This window comes from Macaca thibetana, chromosome 10 (assembly GCF_024542745.1).
Source record: "Macaca thibetana thibetana isolate TM-01 chromosome 10, ASM2454274v1, whole genome shotgun sequence".
Classification (NCBI taxonomy): domain Eukaryota; kingdom Metazoa; phylum Chordata; class Mammalia; order Primates; family Cercopithecidae; genus Macaca; species Macaca thibetana.
In genome coordinates this window covers 53,842,608-53,859,074 of record NC_065587.1, presented here as the reverse complement: position 1 = coordinate 53,859,074, position 16,467 = coordinate 53,842,608, and the positions used below count along the sequence as shown (strand labels likewise).

Here is a 16,467-nt window from a genome sequence, read left to right as displayed (position 1 = left end):
AAAAGTTTCAAAAAATAGGATAAAGAATTATCGGCCCAGCATAGTGGCTCACGCCTGTATTTTCAGCACTTTGGGAGGCCGAGGTGGGTGGATCACTTGAGACCAGGAGTTTGAGATCAGACTGGACAACAAAGTGAGACCCCCGTCTCTACAAAACAAACAAACAAAATTACCCAGGTGTTGCTTCCGCTTGGCTGTTTTCCTGCACAGGAGGGCGGTAGGCACCCATGGCGCCCAGCCGGAATGGCATGATCTTGAAGCCCTACTTTCGCAAGGACTGGCAGCGGCGCATGGCCACGTGGTTCAGCCAGCAGGCGCCGAAGATCCGCAGAGTCAGGGCCCTGCAAGCCAAGGCGCCCCGCATGGCATCCGGGCCCAGCCAGCCCATCGTGAGTCGGTACCACACGGAGGCAAGCGTAGGCCGGGGCTTCAGCCTGAAGGAGCTCAGGGTGGCCGGCATTCACAAGAAGGTGGCCCGGATCATTGGCATTTTTGTGGATCCGAGGAGGTGGAACAAGTCCACTGCTGTCCCTGCAGGCCAATGTACAGCGGCTGAAGGAGTACCTCTCCAAACTCATTTTCTTCCTCAGGAAGCCCTCGGCCCCCCAAGAAGGGAGACAGTTCTGCTGAAGAACTGAAACTGGCCGCTCAACTGACAGGACCGGTCATGCCCACCCAGAATGTCTACAAGAAGGAGAAAGCTCGAGTCGTCACTGAGGAGGAGAAGAATGTCAAAGCCTTGGCTAGTCTCCGCATGGCCCGTGCCAATGCCCGGATTTTCGGCATATGGGCAAAAAGAGCCAAGGAAGCTGCAGAACAGAATGTTGAAAGAAAAAATAAAGCCCTCTTGGGGACTTGAGATAAAAAAGAAAAAAAAATTACCCAGGTCTGGTGCGCACCTGTAGTCCTGGCTACTCGGGAGGCTGAGGCAGAAGAATTGCTTGAGTCCAGGAGATTGAGGCTGGGCTGAGCCATGATTGCACACTGTACTCCAGCAGGGGTGACAGAGTGAGACCCTGTCGAGATAGAAAAAGAGGGGGAGGGGAGGGGGAGGGGAGGGGGAGAGGGAGGGGAAGGGGGGAGGGGGAGGGGAAGGGGGAGGGGGAGGGGGGAGGGGGGGGGGAGGGAGAGGGGAGGCCGGGTGCAGTGGCTCACGCCTGTAATCCCAGCACTTTGGGAAACCGAGGTGGGCGGATCAGAAGGTCAGGAGTTTGAGACCAGCCTGGCCAACATAGTGAAACCCCTCTCTACTAAAAAAAAAAAACAAAAAAATACAAGGACTAGCTAGGCGTGGTGCTGTGCGCCTGTAATCCCAGCTACTCGTGAGGCTGAGGCAGGAGAATTGCTTGAAGCTGGGAGGCGGAGGTTGCACTGAGCCAAAATTGCACCATTGCACTCCAGCCTGGGCAATAGAGTGAGACTCCGTCTAAAAATAAAATAAATTAAAAAAGAATTTTTGAATGTCCTTCACACAGATTCCCCAAATGAACATTTCAGTTTGTTCTATAACTCCCCTTCTACCCATCTCTTTCTGTTCCCCTCTCTCTGACTCTTGCCTAATCTACAGACTTCATATGCATTTCACAAATGGTCCCCGTAATGTTCTTCAGAGCAAAAAAACCAGTGTTTTTTTCCTAGTCCAGGATCCAATCTAGGATACATGTTGCCTTTAGTTTTCAAGTCTCTTGAGTCTCCTTTAATCTACAACAGTTCTTCAGTCTTTTTTGTCTTTCATGACCTTGACATTTTTGAAGAGTACAGGCCATTTATTTTATAGAATGTTCCTCTTTGGGGCTTGTCTGATGTTTATTCATTGTTAGATTCAGGTTATACATCTTTGGCAGGAGTGTGCAGAAGTGATGTTGTGTCCTTCTCAGCCAGTGTTTGTTCTAAACCCTTTTGACTAGAACCCCCTGAAGCATTATGTGCATAGATGCATTTTTTTTTTCCAGGCAAAGGGATTAAAATCTCTTATATACAATTCTCAGAGGGCTTACACGACCTAGTAAGAGCCAAGACATGGCCGGGCGCGGTGGCTCATGCCTGTAATCCTAGCACTTTGAGAGGCCGAGGTGGGTGGATCACCTGAGGTCAGGAGTTCAAGGCCAGCCTAGCCAACATGGTGAAACCCTGTCTCTACTAGAAATAGAAAAATTAGCCAGGCGTGTTGGCATGTGCCTGTAATCCCAGCTACTCGGGAAGCTGAGGCAGGAGAATCGCATGAACCCTGGAGGCAGAGGTTGCTGTGACCTGAGATAGCACCGTTGCACTCCAGCCTGGGCGACAAGAGTGAAACTCTGTCAAAAAGAAAAAAGCCAAGACATTCCACATTTGTCCTTGCAGGTCTTGGTGGAAGTCCTTGGTTAATAGGGCCGTCTGAAAGAGGCTAGGAGACAGGCACCGAGAGTGGGGGAGAAGAGGTTTCTGCATCACTTTACAGGCTCCACGACCTTCTGGGACCTGCCTGTGCTGCCCCAGGGAATTTATCTAGTGTGCCATGCAAACAGATATCCCACCCTCCAGCTTCCTTGGCCCAAGTTTATTGAGGGAATTTACCATTTATGAAGTCTTGGTGGATCAGAACATAAATGGTGGAATCTGGATGGTCTATGTTCACTTCTTTCTCCACCACTTCCTAGCTGGGAGAGCTTTGGCTTTAACCTTCCTGCATCTCACTTCCTTCATCTGTAAAAGGCATGTAAGAATAGTCAGAAGGTCAGGATGAAGTAAGCTAAGTTAAATGAGGTAGCACATATCACTCTTAGAATCATGCCTGGCTCATCGTGTGGGCTCATTAGCTCATAGATCTCACCTTCTTTAGGTTCACTTGATGACATCACACTTTGTGTCTTCCTATAGATTTGCTTGTGCTATTTGTTAGACCATTCCTAGAAAGCAGAGGCCCTTGGGTTTTCATGGGCTACTCTGTTGACAGAGGGAATAAATTTCACTGATCATGGAGTGATCATTGAATTCTGGTCGCCTAGGACATTGGAGTGGGGGTGGAGGAGACTTTGTTGAGACCATATCACAAATTTCTGGTGAGCCCAGTAGAACTAATACCTTCTCAAAGCAAGATTCTGTAAAACACAGTGAATCAGAATGGAACTTCACATACTTGACAAGCTCTGTTGTATGCTGATAGAGGTGGTTCAGAGAGTTGTTGAAAGACTACCCTAAAGTCCCTCCCAGCCAGTAGAGAGCTTCTTTGGCAGGGTTACCTGGCTTGAAGCCCAGCCTTGGTGACACCTACCATGTCAGTATAGCTCTGTACAACTGTGGTAGTCAGAATAATGACTCCCTGAAGAAGTCCATGCCCTGATCTCTGGAACCTGTGAATATGTCACCTTACACGGCAACAAGAACTTTGCAGATGTCATTGATCTTGAGATGGGGAGATAGTCCTAGATTACTTAGGTGCACTCAATGTAATCACAAGAGTTCTTATAAGACGGAAGTAGGAGGCTCAGAATCAGAGAACATGTGATGACAGAAGAAGAGGAGGGAGGGAAGGAAGGAGGCATGGGCCAGAGAAGAGAAAGATGCTACACTGCTGGCTTTGAAGACAGAAGATGGGGCCACGAGCCAAGGAAAGCAGGTGGCTCCTAGAAGCTGGAAAAGGCAAGAAAAGAGATTCTCCCCCAGGCCCCCCAGTCCTGATCCATTTTTGACTTTGGACTTTCTTCTCTCCAGAAGACTAAATAAATACATGTTTTCCTTTCCTAATTTTACCATGACTTTATTTTTTCCCTTTTGATAATTAAATCTTTAACCCAATTAAAGTCAGTTTTGATGCATGATGTCATGGGTAGGTGTAATTAGATTCTTTCTCCCTTTTAATAATTAAAACTTTAATCCAATTAAAATCAGGTTTTTTTTTTTTTTTTTTTTTTTTGTGATTTGTTTTGTTTTGCTTTGTTTTTTTGAAACAGAGTCTCGCTGTTGCCGAGGCTGGAGTGCAGTGGCACGATCTCAGCTCACTGCAACCTCTGCCTCCCGGGTTCAAGCAATTCTCCTGCCTCAGCCTCCCAAGTAGCTGGGACTACAGGCACACACCACCACACCCAGCTAATTTTTTTTTCTGTTTTAGTAAAGATGGAGTTTTGCCGTGCCCAGGCTGGTCTCGAACTCCTGAGCTCAGGCAATCTGCCTGGCTTGGCCTCCCAAAGTGTTAGGATTACAAGCGTGAGCCACCAAGCCCAGCCTAAAATCAGTTTTGATGCATGATGCCCTAAGTAAGTGTAATTAGATTATCTCTTTCCTCAAATAATACTGCTCAACCATTTTTGTGTTTCTTATTTACCATATACATTATTTTCTACAGAAGGATCAAGTTCAGGGATATCAATTGTTTATATAGCTGTCTCTTTTTGAGGCATTCTGTACTGTTTCAATTATGTTACTCTAGATGGAATGTATTTAGATATTCTGTTTCCAGAAGCCATGTAAAGTATACTTGTGAAAATATTTAAAGATAATTATCTTTAATGTAGGTAAGCGAATCTTGTTTGTGCTACTCAAATGACCAGATTCATCTGATTAATGCCCTCCTTCACCTGAAATTCAAAGGATCCATTTTCCAATTTGCCTACAAGTGTTGTGGTATGTAAATAGAATGTGACTCTAATAATCATACAGAAAGGTAAAGGAAAATGTCAGAGTCAGGCAGGTCAGCTGAGTTGGTGGCTCACTGTTTCCTGAAGTTTTTTATTCATTGAGTCCAGGGTAGAACTTGAGAATATTTATTTATTTATTTTTTAAAAAAACTCTCTGAGGTTTGCAAATCACTGGGCTGGTTTACAAATTAAAACTGCAGAGATAAACTACCTAAAAGCTATTTTCCACGTGTCACCAATTTTCAGGGTCCCTCACAAATAACCCAAATAGAGAATGTTAAATCTCCCTTATGAGGGTTAGAAGTGGATAACTGGCCAAGTCAGTAGAGACAGAATTTGAAGGATAAGTTTTCCAAATTCGAAACTTAGTGGTGTTAAGTAACCATTTTATCCTTATTCATAGTTTCTGGAAATCAGGGTTTTCAGAGGGGCTTGGTTAGGCAATTTTTCTTCATGTAGTCTTAGGGCCTATCCACGTGGTCTCTCTGCACAGGCTTGTGGAGAGAGGGCTTCCTCACTTCATGGCGGCCTCAGGGCAGTTGTGCTGCTCACATGAAGCTCAGGGCTCTGAAGGAGTGGTTAAGAGAACCAGGCAGGAGCTGTGTTGCCTTCTATGACAGTTTCAAGAGTCACAAAAGCCTGGCCAGATTCAAGGGAAGGGAGCGTAGAACTCCATCTCTCAATGGGAAGAATATCAAAGTCCCACTCTGAGATGTGGTTGTGGCCATCACTGGGAAATGCAGTCTGCCACAGTGGAGTCATCTGTTGCCCCCACATTCAGTGCACCAGAGCCTTTCTCTCAAATCTTTCTCGAATCTGTCCACTTCTCTATGTATCCCTGCCCACCAGTAGTCCAAGCCATCATCATCCCTAGCTTGGACCCCTTTGACTGCCTCCAAACCAGGGCCCCCGCTTCCACTTTTCTTTCTCTTCAATTCTTTCTCTTCTACAGCTAGAGTGATATTTTTTTTTTTTTTTTTTTTTTTTTTTTTTTTTTTTTTTTTTTTGAGACGGAGTCTCGCTCTGTCACCCAGGCTGGAGTGCGGTGGCCGGATCTCAGCTCACTGCAAGCTCCGCCTCCCGGGTTCACGCCATTCTCCTGCCTCAGCCTCCCGAGTAGCTGGGACTATAGGCGCCCGCCACCTCGCCCGGCTAGTTTTTTGTATTTTTTAGTAGAGACGGGGTTTCACCGTGTTAGCCAGGATGGTCTCGATCTCCTGACCTCGTGATCCGCCCGTCTTGGCCTCCCAAAGTGCTGGGATTACAGGCGTGAGCCACCACGCCCGGCCCTAGAGTGATATTTCTATAAAACAAATTTAATTGTCCTCCCCATTGTTCTTAGAATAATAATAAAGCTGCCTTCAAGGCCCTGCGAGATCTAGATACTTTCTGCCTTCCAGACTTATCTTACCCCACTGTGCCCCTTGCTTTCCAACCTGCAACCCCATCGGTATTCTTTCACATCCTACATCCACCACGTTCTTTCCACCTCAAGGCCTTTGTACCTCCCATTTCCTCTGCTTAAAATACTTTCCCAGCCCCTTTCCTACCTCTCCCCGCTCCCTCCTCCCTTTCATCTCTTTAACTCCTACTCCTCCTGAAGAATGAGTCTTTGCAGATATAATTAATACAGGGTCATACTGCATAAGGCGGGAGAGCCAATTCAATGCTGGTGCCTTAATAAGAAGAGAGAAATGTAATTGAAATCTTACTCCCCTGCACTCAGCGTGGAGAGGGAGTATGGCATGGTAGCTAGGAGCACAGACTATGGATTCAGACTTCCTGGCTCTAAATCCTGGCTCTACCATTTACTAGCTGTGTGACCTTGGGGACGTACCTAACCTCTCTGTGCCTCAGTTTTTTTCCTTTGTAGAACAAGGATGGTAACAGTAGCCGTCTCAAAGCATTGCTGTGAATGTTGGTGAGTTAACGTAGGTCAAACACTTAGAAAAACGCCTGCCACTTAGTGCTAAATAAGCTTGGCTGGTAGTTGTCATCTTGTTACATGCTCTTACAGAATGGTGCATTTCTCTTTTCTACCATTTGCCCAAACAGAGGCCAGATAATGGGATGTGAAGAGATGTTTCCTATTGTCTCCTAATCTATGACTTTAGACCCACAGCTGAGGATAAATGGGTGCTAAATATATTATGAACTTTAACCTGGGGTTCATGAACTTGGATGGAAAAATTTACTCCTTTGTTTTCGTTGACCTCTAACTTAAATTAAGCATTTCTTTTGATCGTGAATGTAGGCAATAAACTACAGTAGTATTAGCAGGGCCTGCTACCTTGTCACCAATAGAAGGCACAGATATTTCTATTTGATATTACACCAGAGTTGCTGCTGCAGATGTCTCAAATTATTGTTTGCACACATCATTACTTTGAAATTATGGAGGTTTTAGGCTTGCCACTAGAGCTTGTTATTTAATCCATTATTAAAGAGGCACATACATGTATATCACATACTTGTCTTAATATTTTGATGACTATATTTCAATATAACTGGTCTTCTTTATAACTCTATCTTATTTTACATTTACAAAGATTTTTCTGAGAAGAATCTGTAGGATTCTCCAGATGGCCAGAGGAGTCTACAACACAAAGAAAACTTAAGAATCCTGTTTTAAAGAAAGTAGCCAACAACTTAGGTGAAAAGCTCTTTCAAGGGCATATTAAGAGGTGAGTGCTTTCTTTGAGTCAGCCATTGTGCTGAGGACTTTATATGTATCTTCATTTAATCCTCCCAACCCCCTTAGAAGTAGGTATTATTATTTATTCCCATTTTATAGATGAGAAAATTGAGGGTCAGAAGAGTCGGCATATTACCAAGGTCACAGAGTAGTATGTTAGTGGCAAAGTCTATGCTCTTAATGATTTCAGTGTCCTGCTTCTCGTATAAATCCTTTGAGTCAGCCGGGTGCGGTGTCTCTTGCCTGTAATCCCAGCACTTTGGGAGGCTGAGGTGGGTGGATCACGAGGTCAGAAGTTCGAGATCAGCCTGACCAACATGGTGAAACCCCTTCTCTACTAAAAATACAAAAATCAGCCGAGCATGGTGGTGCGCGCCTGTAATCCCAGCCACTCAGGAGGCTGAGGCAGGAGAATTGATTGAACCCAGGAGGTGGAGGTTGCAGTCAGCTGAGATCCTGCCACTGCACTCCAGCCTGAGTGACAGAGTAAGACTGTCTCAAAAAAAAAAAAAAAAATCCTTTGAGTCTTTGCCACTACCCTGCAATGTAAGTACCTCATATGTTCATTTTACAGATGAGGAAACGGAGACTCAAAGAGGTAGAGTCATTTTATTTCTCACTGTTAAGCGATATAGTCAGGATTTAAACCCATTTCTGTGAGACTACTAAACCCATGTGTTCCATTGTTATTACAGATACCTGGGTTAATTACAGGTATCATGGAAATACAGCCTGGGAGAGCTGGTGGTTTATCCGATACCTTTCTATGCCGTCCATCAGGATTAGGTAGTTTGGAAAGAAATTATTACTTTTACTGTTTTTGCTGTGGGGTGACAGAACTGTGCGGGGAACGTCTTTATGGATATGAAATTCACGTCAGCATTTGGAAAACTAAATTAGCCACTATTGTCTAGACTAGGGAGTTAAAAGTAGGAAGCAAGAGATAAAAGAATGCATGGGTAGGAAGTTCTGTGTTGGCTCATGCTGAAATGGAAAGAATCATTATTTTGAAACCATTAATGATGAACTTGGTAAGGATCAAAATAGTCTCGTGACCTGTAAATCTAATGAAATGAAAATGAGGTAATGGTATGTTTTATAACCGTGGAGGATCTGAGAAGCCGGAAATTATCTCAGCGTGAATACTATAAGAGAAGAGGGAACAATGGAAGCCATCTAGAAAAGGATCTTTATTCAGCTTTATTTATAGCAGGTATTTGTCTTGTCTTTCAGTACAGGGATCACAAAGGGGTTTGTTTCACCTTGCTGGGTGTATGAAAATACAGCGGTTGTCACAGTCCCTGCTGCTTCCTTCCATGGAACTTAGCACGTACAAAGGAGGGAAAGGTGGAGGCCTATGATGAGGGGGATGAATAGCTCGGGCTGGGAGGGGAGTCTGAAGGTAGGAGAGACTGGGGAGAAGAAAAGAACTAAGAGAGATTCTTTCCACCATTGCCCAATCCCCTTTCTCTAATTTTTCACCTTTTTTTTTGTTTGTTTTGAGACTGAGTCTCGCTCTGTTGCCCAGGCTGGAGTGCAGTGGCGCAATCTCGGCTCGCTGCAACCTCCACCTCCTGGGTTCACGCCATTCTCCTGCCTCAGCCTCCCGAGTAGCTGGGACTACAGGCACCTGCCACCACGCCCGGCTAATATTTTGTATTTTTAGTAGAGGCGGGGTTTCACCGTGTTAGCCAGGATGGTCTCGATCTCCTGACCTCGTGATATGCCCGCCTCCGCCTCCCAAAGTGCTGAGATTGCAGGCGTGAGCCACCACGTCCGGCCAATTTTTTACTTTTTAAAAATATTTCTTTTAACAGAGATGGGATCTCACTATGTTGTCCTTACTGGTCTCAAACTCCTAGGCTCAAGTGATCCTCCCTCCTTGGCTTCCCAAAGTGCTGGGATTACAGGTGTGAGCCACTGTACCTGGCCCCAACCCTGTTTTTCTAGACCTGAGCTATCTAACATAATAGCTACTAGCTATATGTGGCTCTTTACATTTGATAAAAGTCAATACAATAAGACCCCCACTTTTATGGTGGTACTAGCCACATTCCAGATGTTCAACAGGCATATGTAGCTAGTGGTAGCTACTGTATTGAATGGCATAAATATGCAATGTTTACATCATCACAGAAAATTCTACTGGATAGCACAAATAAATACTCCAATCCACGTAGATGTTTAGGAGTATTTAAAGCCTAGGACAAGGGAAATCCCATGACTGTAACATCCCTGGCCCAAAGGATGACAGAGCATAGAGTCTTTGAAATGGGGCATAAGGGTCCCAGTTTCCTGGGTGACCTTAGGCTAGCTACTTCTATTCTCTAGAACTCAGTTTCCTAATATTAAAGAGTAATACCATTTTTTATTAGACATTATGTGAGAAAAATCACATGGTTAACTTAGTCCTTATAATAACCATGTGAGCTCTTAGGCTCATTTCGTAAAGAAGAAACTGGAAGTTAAGAATATGCTCAAGGACACACAGTCAGTAGCAGAATCAGATTTTGGGCCAGGCCTATGACTTCAGAAGTTACACTTTTACTCATCGAGAGATGCTGCCTCCTGCTGCTAGTTCCTCATTTGTAGATCAAAGTGCCTTTGTTGTATTCTCCCAGAAACAGAAACTGAGACAAAGATTTGAGTGCAAGTAACAAGTACTTTATTTGAGAGGTGACTCCGGGAAGCACTGATCGGGTAATGGGTAACTGAGACAGAGAGGAGAAGGAAGCCATTACAGGATGGGCAAATGAGCAGGTTACACTGGAGGCAACTGTGGCTTCACCTTGACTTGACAGTGTAGAACACATACCTTTTAGTTATCCCAGCTTAGAGGCAAGGGAGCCTGCGCGTTGATCCACCAACTCCTCATCTGTCATTGGTAGAAGGCTGCATTGTCTCCAGCACTTCTGGTCTGCCCTCTGAAGGGCTAAAAATGCTCTTGTGGCCAAAAAAAGGCTCTGGGGCAGAAGGTCATAGGTGCTTGAGATAGGGAACAGGAAGAGTGGGAACAGTGAATATGGAAGACCTGAGGGTGGAGTGCCAACAAGGTGCTACATGGGGATTGGATTAAGTCCTCTGTCTGCTTTAACCAATTTGTGACTAGTGGTGCTGGTATTAGGTATTTTTACATCAGAAAACGTGAAAGCATAATGACTACAATCTACCGGAGCAGGGGTCCCCAACACCCGGGCTGTGGACTGGTACCCGTCCATGGCCTGTTAGGAACCGGGCGCCCAGCAGGAGGTGAGCACCCGGCTAGTGAGCATTACAGGCTGAGCTCTGCCTCCTGTCAGATCAGCAGTTGCATTAGATTTTCATGGAACCGCGAACTCTATTGTGAACCGCACAGGTGAGGGATCTAAGTTGCGTGCTTTTCATGAGAATCTAATGCCTGATGATCTGAGGTGGAACGGTTTTATCCAAAACCAGGAACCATCCTTCCCAACCCCTCCGTCCATGGAAATATTGTCTTCCACAAAACTGGTCCCTGGTGCCAAAAAGGTTGGGGACCGCTGTACCAGAGGATATCTGTAGGGGAGAGCCTGGAGATACAATTAGACATCTGAGCTGATTTTCAACATGGATGACAGAGTAAAGGGTTAATATTCAGGCTGGGATTTTGTCTAGTTCAGTATTATAACCCCAACAAGTGACCTAGTAAGTGCTCAATGCATATTAGTTGAGTGACTACATGATTGAATAAAATTAATATGAAACAGACAATTTAATAGAAAATGGACAAAGGATATATACAGTTAGTTCACAGAGGAGGAGATCCAAATGGTTGGTAAACATTTGATAGGATCCTCAATTTCCCTAATAATTGAGGAAATGTAAATAAATTGCAGCAAAGAGATATCTCTCTTCACCATCAAATGGTCAAATATTAAAATGAATGATAACATTTAGTACTGGGGAGAAGGCAGACTAAAGGTGCCTTCAAGCATATGAATTTCCCAAGGTTTTTGGAAAGTATCTTTAAAATATCTGTTAGCATTTACAATATAAATACCCACAAATTCCTTCTAGAAATCTATTGTATAGACATAAAAGCACAGGTGCTTAACCATATGTGTGAAAACGCTGTTGCAGCCTGCTTTGCAGTAGAGAGAACCTGGATGCAACCTGAATGTACATCAACAGGAAAATGGTTAAATTGGTTGTGACAAGTCCACACCATGGAATCTCACACAGTTATTTTAAAGAAAGAATGTGTATGATCTGTATCTACTAACCTGGAATTATTTCCATGATATATTATTAAGTGACAAAAATGATTCAAAAAAAGATAGAGATTCCTTTTCTTATTAAATGAACAAATATATTCTTAAATGTGTAGACAGATACCTATCAGGCTATTATGGGGAGAGAGGTGTAAAGATAGATAAAGAAAAAAAAAATAGATGCCAAGGCAGGAGGATTACTTGAGTCCAGAGGTTTTAGGCTGCAGTGAGTTATGCTAGTGCTGAAGTACTGCAGCCTAGGTGACAGGGTGAGACCCTGTCTCCAATAAAAAAAAAATAGGAAAAGGAAAGAAAAGATAAAAATAGGAGTTTACAAAGGTGGAAATAATATACATGGTCTAGTGTTATAGGAAAATGTAAAATAGGTAATCTATTTATGCTATCTCTTGGAAAGAAAAATCTGAATGTCCATATAGGCAAGGATTAAAAGGTGGCACATGCAAATGTACAAAAATGCTGATTTGTTTATGAGATGGGACCATGGATTTTTTGGTCTGTAATAAAGCGCCTGTTTCATATTTATCTTGAGTGGGAAAGGCTCGATTACTCACTGGGCTGTGGCTGCATGAAAAGATAAAGAAGTGTATCTCTTTTTTTTTTTTTTTTTTTTTGAGACGGAGTCTCGCTCTGTCGCCCAGGCTGGAGTGCAGTGGCCGGATCTCAGCTCACTGCAAGCTCTGCCTCCCGGGTTCACGCCATTCTCCGGCCTCAGCCTCCCCAGTAGCTGGGACTACAGGCGCCCGCCACCCCGCCCGGCTAGTTTTTTGTATTTCTTAGTAGAGACGGGGTTTCACCGTGTTAGCCAGGATGGTCTCGATCTCCTGACCTCGTGATCCACCCGTCTCGGCCTCCCAAAGTGCTGGGATTACAGGCTTGAGCCATCGCGCCCGGCCAGAAGTGTATCTCTTGATCCTGATTCCCAAAGTGCTTTTTTCTTTTTCCCCACTAATTCACTGGGAAGAAGTTGCCTTCTAATGGGTCTTTCTTCAGGGCCTGGCATTTTTAAGGCAATCAGAATTTTGAGGATGTTTTCCCTGCATTATTGGGCCAAGAAACTATCTGCCCTCTCTGGTTCTTACGTCTGGTGTGTGCCCAAATTTAGGGAAAGCAAGGGGAAAGGAGAAAAACATCATCCTGCATAGAGAACAAGTTGTGCTGAGTGTTCTGAGGGAACATTTGGATTGTTCTGGATGTTCAGGATGTGTACCCTTCTTACTTGAGGCGAACGAGGGCAGGGGATTTGACAAGGAAGCCAAGGAGGCACAGAATGTGGGGTGTAAGCCAGGTGTGGCCACTCTGATTCCTTTCCCAAGACTTTGAACCTTGAGGGAGTGATGCTCAAGTTCAGGGGCAGTTAGAAATTGTGTTCATTATCTATTGTTGGGTAAGAGATTGACCTAAAACTTAGTGGCTTGAAACAAGAAAACATCTATTATTTCACAGTTTCTGTGGATCAGGAATCCAGAAGCAGCTTAACTGGGTGGTTCTGATTAGATCGCCATTGGGGTCAAGGTGTCAGCTGGGGCTGAAGTCATATGAGGCTTGACTGCTGCGGGAGGGTCCACTTCCACTTCCACTTCCACTTCCACTTCCTATGTGGCTGAGGGCTGGAAGTTTTGAATCCTTGCCATATGGACTTCTCCATAGGCTGCCTGAGTGCTGAATGTCCTCATGACATGGCAGACAGCTACTTCCCCAGAGGGCCTGGAGGCCACGAAGGGGGTGGGGGAGAGGGGAGTGGGAAGGAGAGAGAGAGAGAGAGAGAGAGAGAGAAAGAGAGAGAAAGAAGCGAGAGAGAAAGAAGCGAGAGAGAAAGGAGGAGAGAGAAGAGAAAGAAGAGAGACAGAAAAAAAGAAGAGAGACAGAAGAAAGAGAGGGAAAGAGAGAGAAGAGAAGGAGAGAGAAAGAAGAGAGAGAGAAAGAGAAGAGAGAGAAAGGAGAAGGAGAGAGAGAAGAGAGAAAAAAGAGAGAGAAAGGAGAAGGAGAGAGAGAAGAGAGAAAGAGAAGAGAGAGAGAGAAAGGAAAGAGAGAAAGTAGGAGAGAGAGAGAAGAGAGAAGGAAGACAGAGAAAGGAGAGAGAGAAGAGAAAGAGAAGAGAGAGAGAGAGAAGAGAGAGAAAGGAGAGAGAGACGAGAGAAAAAGAAGAGTGAGAGAGTGCACACATAAGATGGAAGCCTCAGTCCTTTTATTTTTATTTAAATTTTTTTTTCGTAGAGATGAATTATTGCTATGTTGCCCAGCTGGTCTCGAACTCCCTGCTTTAAGTGACCCTTCCTTCCTTGACCTCCCAAAGTGTTAGAATTACAGGCATGAGCCACTGCACCCGACCTCAGTGGGTTTGTAACCTAATCTTGATGTGACCTACACTCCTGCTGGTTTATGTTGGTCACACAGACCAGGGTACAACAAGGAAGGGGACTACATAAGGGTGTGAAGACCAGGAGGTAGGGATCGTTGAAGGCTGTCTTGGAGGTAGACTGGCACAGAGATGGTTTATAGAACTTTTCTGTGGCAGAGTCTCATCTATTCCCCGCCTCCTGTGGTTTTGCCTGGGTTCCTCCCTTGAGTCTTCCTGTCAGTTCTCTGGGCTGCCCAACACCCTTTCAATAGTGTCCTCTTTTATTTAAGTTCACTTCTATGTCTTCTCTTGTTTGCAAGGACAACTCTGATTAGAACAGGTGCTACAAGAGAAGCCAGTGGTGGGGGAGGTGTGTGGGTAGTGGAGGAAACTCATTTTAGATAAGATGGCCAGAGAAGGCCTCTCTGAGACATGAATGGTGAGGAAGAGTCAGCAGATGAAGGGTGGGAGGAGGGGCATTTTAGGCAGAGGGGGCACCAAGCCAAAGCTCTGAGGTGGAAACCGAGGTTGCCAATGGCCAGGTCATGCAGGCTCTTGAGGTCATGGTAAAAACTTGGATCCTCTCCCCTGCAACCAAAGCATCTCTTCTTCCAGACATCAGAGTCTGGGAGGGCTGAGGACCAGGCTCCAGGCCTCCTTGTGTTGGGATCAGAATCAGAGGAGTAAGTGGTTTTAACCAGATAAGGATGAAGACATTCTCTACTTTGTTCTCCCATCTGTTTTGCTGGCTCTTGGGTTTTCCAAATTTCTGCTTGGGTTCTTTTCTGAGTTTCTTAGTTCCCTTTGATAAATTCCCACCCGATACTGGTGAGCTAAAGGGAAAGCTTTTTGTCCATGGTTAGGCCTGGGAATCCCAGTTAGAGAGCCCTGTCATCTTATGGAGATGGGTTGCTACCCAGGATGGTGTGGGAATGAGCAGGTGGGTCTGAGGGATCCCTTCAGCCTCATTACTCTATAGTTCTGCATTTATTCAACAAATACCTGTTCAGCATCTGGCAGATGTTCAGACTGTGTGGGTGTCAGGTTACAAAGATAAAGGAGACACTGTTCCTCCTCTCCGCAATTCCGGGTTAGAAGTGAGGGATGGCCTGATTCAAAGGCAATTGAGTGCAAATTCCTCGTCCCTTAGGAATCAGCAACATGGCTGACCCACAGCCAAAGCCAACAGGCCCTCTGTACCCTGTATTCTAGGGAGCCAGATAGTTTCCCTCCAGGTTTACTAAACGAGGCAGAACTGGCTCTATACCCACAGCCCCAAATCCCCATTTTCTCTTCCTTGTCCATACAGCAATCTTGGGGAGGGAGGAGGTCCTTGGTTTTATTGAGTAGTCTGGTGTTTATAGCAGAAGGCAATTTCTCCCCTCTCTGTTAAAGGTGGGGTGGCAGAAATTCAAAGGAAGTCCCTTGTGGAGATTGAGAGATGACTGCAAGCATGGGGTTCTGGGATGCTGTTCCCTGATGGGGGGTAGACTGTGGGCAGTGGACTGTGCCTCTCTGAGCAGGGGAGTGGAGAGGTGAGAAGAGGCGCATTGTGGTGTAGCTGACTGGATGCGTGAGCTTCTCTAGGTCAAGTGGACATTGCAGTAATTGGCCTGGCTGGAGCACTTTTCTGGTGGCCTACTCAAACAGGTTGACTGCTGGGCAAGAGGGTCAGGACAGTGGCAGGCCCCAGGTGGTGGGGTGAGGTAGGAGAGGTCAAACCTGGGCTGGATGACCCTGTCAGAACTGTGCAGTGGAGAAGCCACTGAGGAACTTACTCATTTGCCCATGAGAAACCATATATGGACACAGGGTCGGGGTTGGGGTGGTAGGGTATGTCTCCTAATCAGACCATCCCCCCACCTCCACCAAGTCCCTTTCCTCCTAGCAGGCAGAGTCCTGGCTCAAGTCAACTCTTGAATGAGTAAAAGAGAAGATAAAATAAGATTTAAATTGAGTTTGAGAATAAAGCTCTAAAGGATGGAGGTTTAACAACAGAAAGTGATCCAAAGTAATGCAGTCTGCCCAAAATGTCATTAAGGGATGGAAAAGGGAGATTCAACACAGCATGACTGAAGGCAGAGATTAGGGGAGAAAATCTTCATTATTATGCCCCACGGAGTTGAATTGCCTCAATACACTGGCTCCACAAGTAAACAGAATAATTGAAATACAGCGTGGTCGGGCTAGAGTCTTGCTTGGGTAAAGCTGCCCCAGGTTCTGAGAGAGCACAGGGGGATAGGCTGGTTGTTAGAGAGAGATTTCCAGAGGAGGGTCGCCTGAGATGGACCTTGAAGGGTGAGAAAGAGTTGGCCAGGTGAAAGGAGAGTGGCAGTGGGAAGGGAGCTCTCCAGGCAGAGATGACAGCATGGGACATCAAGGGAGTGGGGCTGGAGCATGAAGGGGAAGACAGGAAGGATGCTTAGAGATGTAGACCAGGAGGCCCATGGCCTTGCAGCTCTGCAAGTTTAAAGAGTGAGGGCCCTGGAGAGCCACTTTAAACCTTGGAGCAACACAATTGGATCTGCATATTGGACAGAACACTCTGGATGCCAGATTCTGGCAGCG

The 16,467-nt window shown here is 45.4% G+C and overlaps 1 protein-coding gene and 1 pseudogene across 1 annotated transcript in view; one reads left to right on the top strand and one right to left on the bottom strand.

Annotated features, from left to right (window-relative positions):
• The window catches only part of NCOA5 (nuclear receptor coactivator 5), a 255,054-nt gene that overhangs the window by 38,991 nt on the left and 199,596 nt on the right, over positions 1 to 16,467 (bottom strand). The window lies entirely within an intron of this gene.
• LOC126963862 (60S ribosomal protein L13-like) lies at positions 228 to 859 on the top strand (annotated as a pseudogene).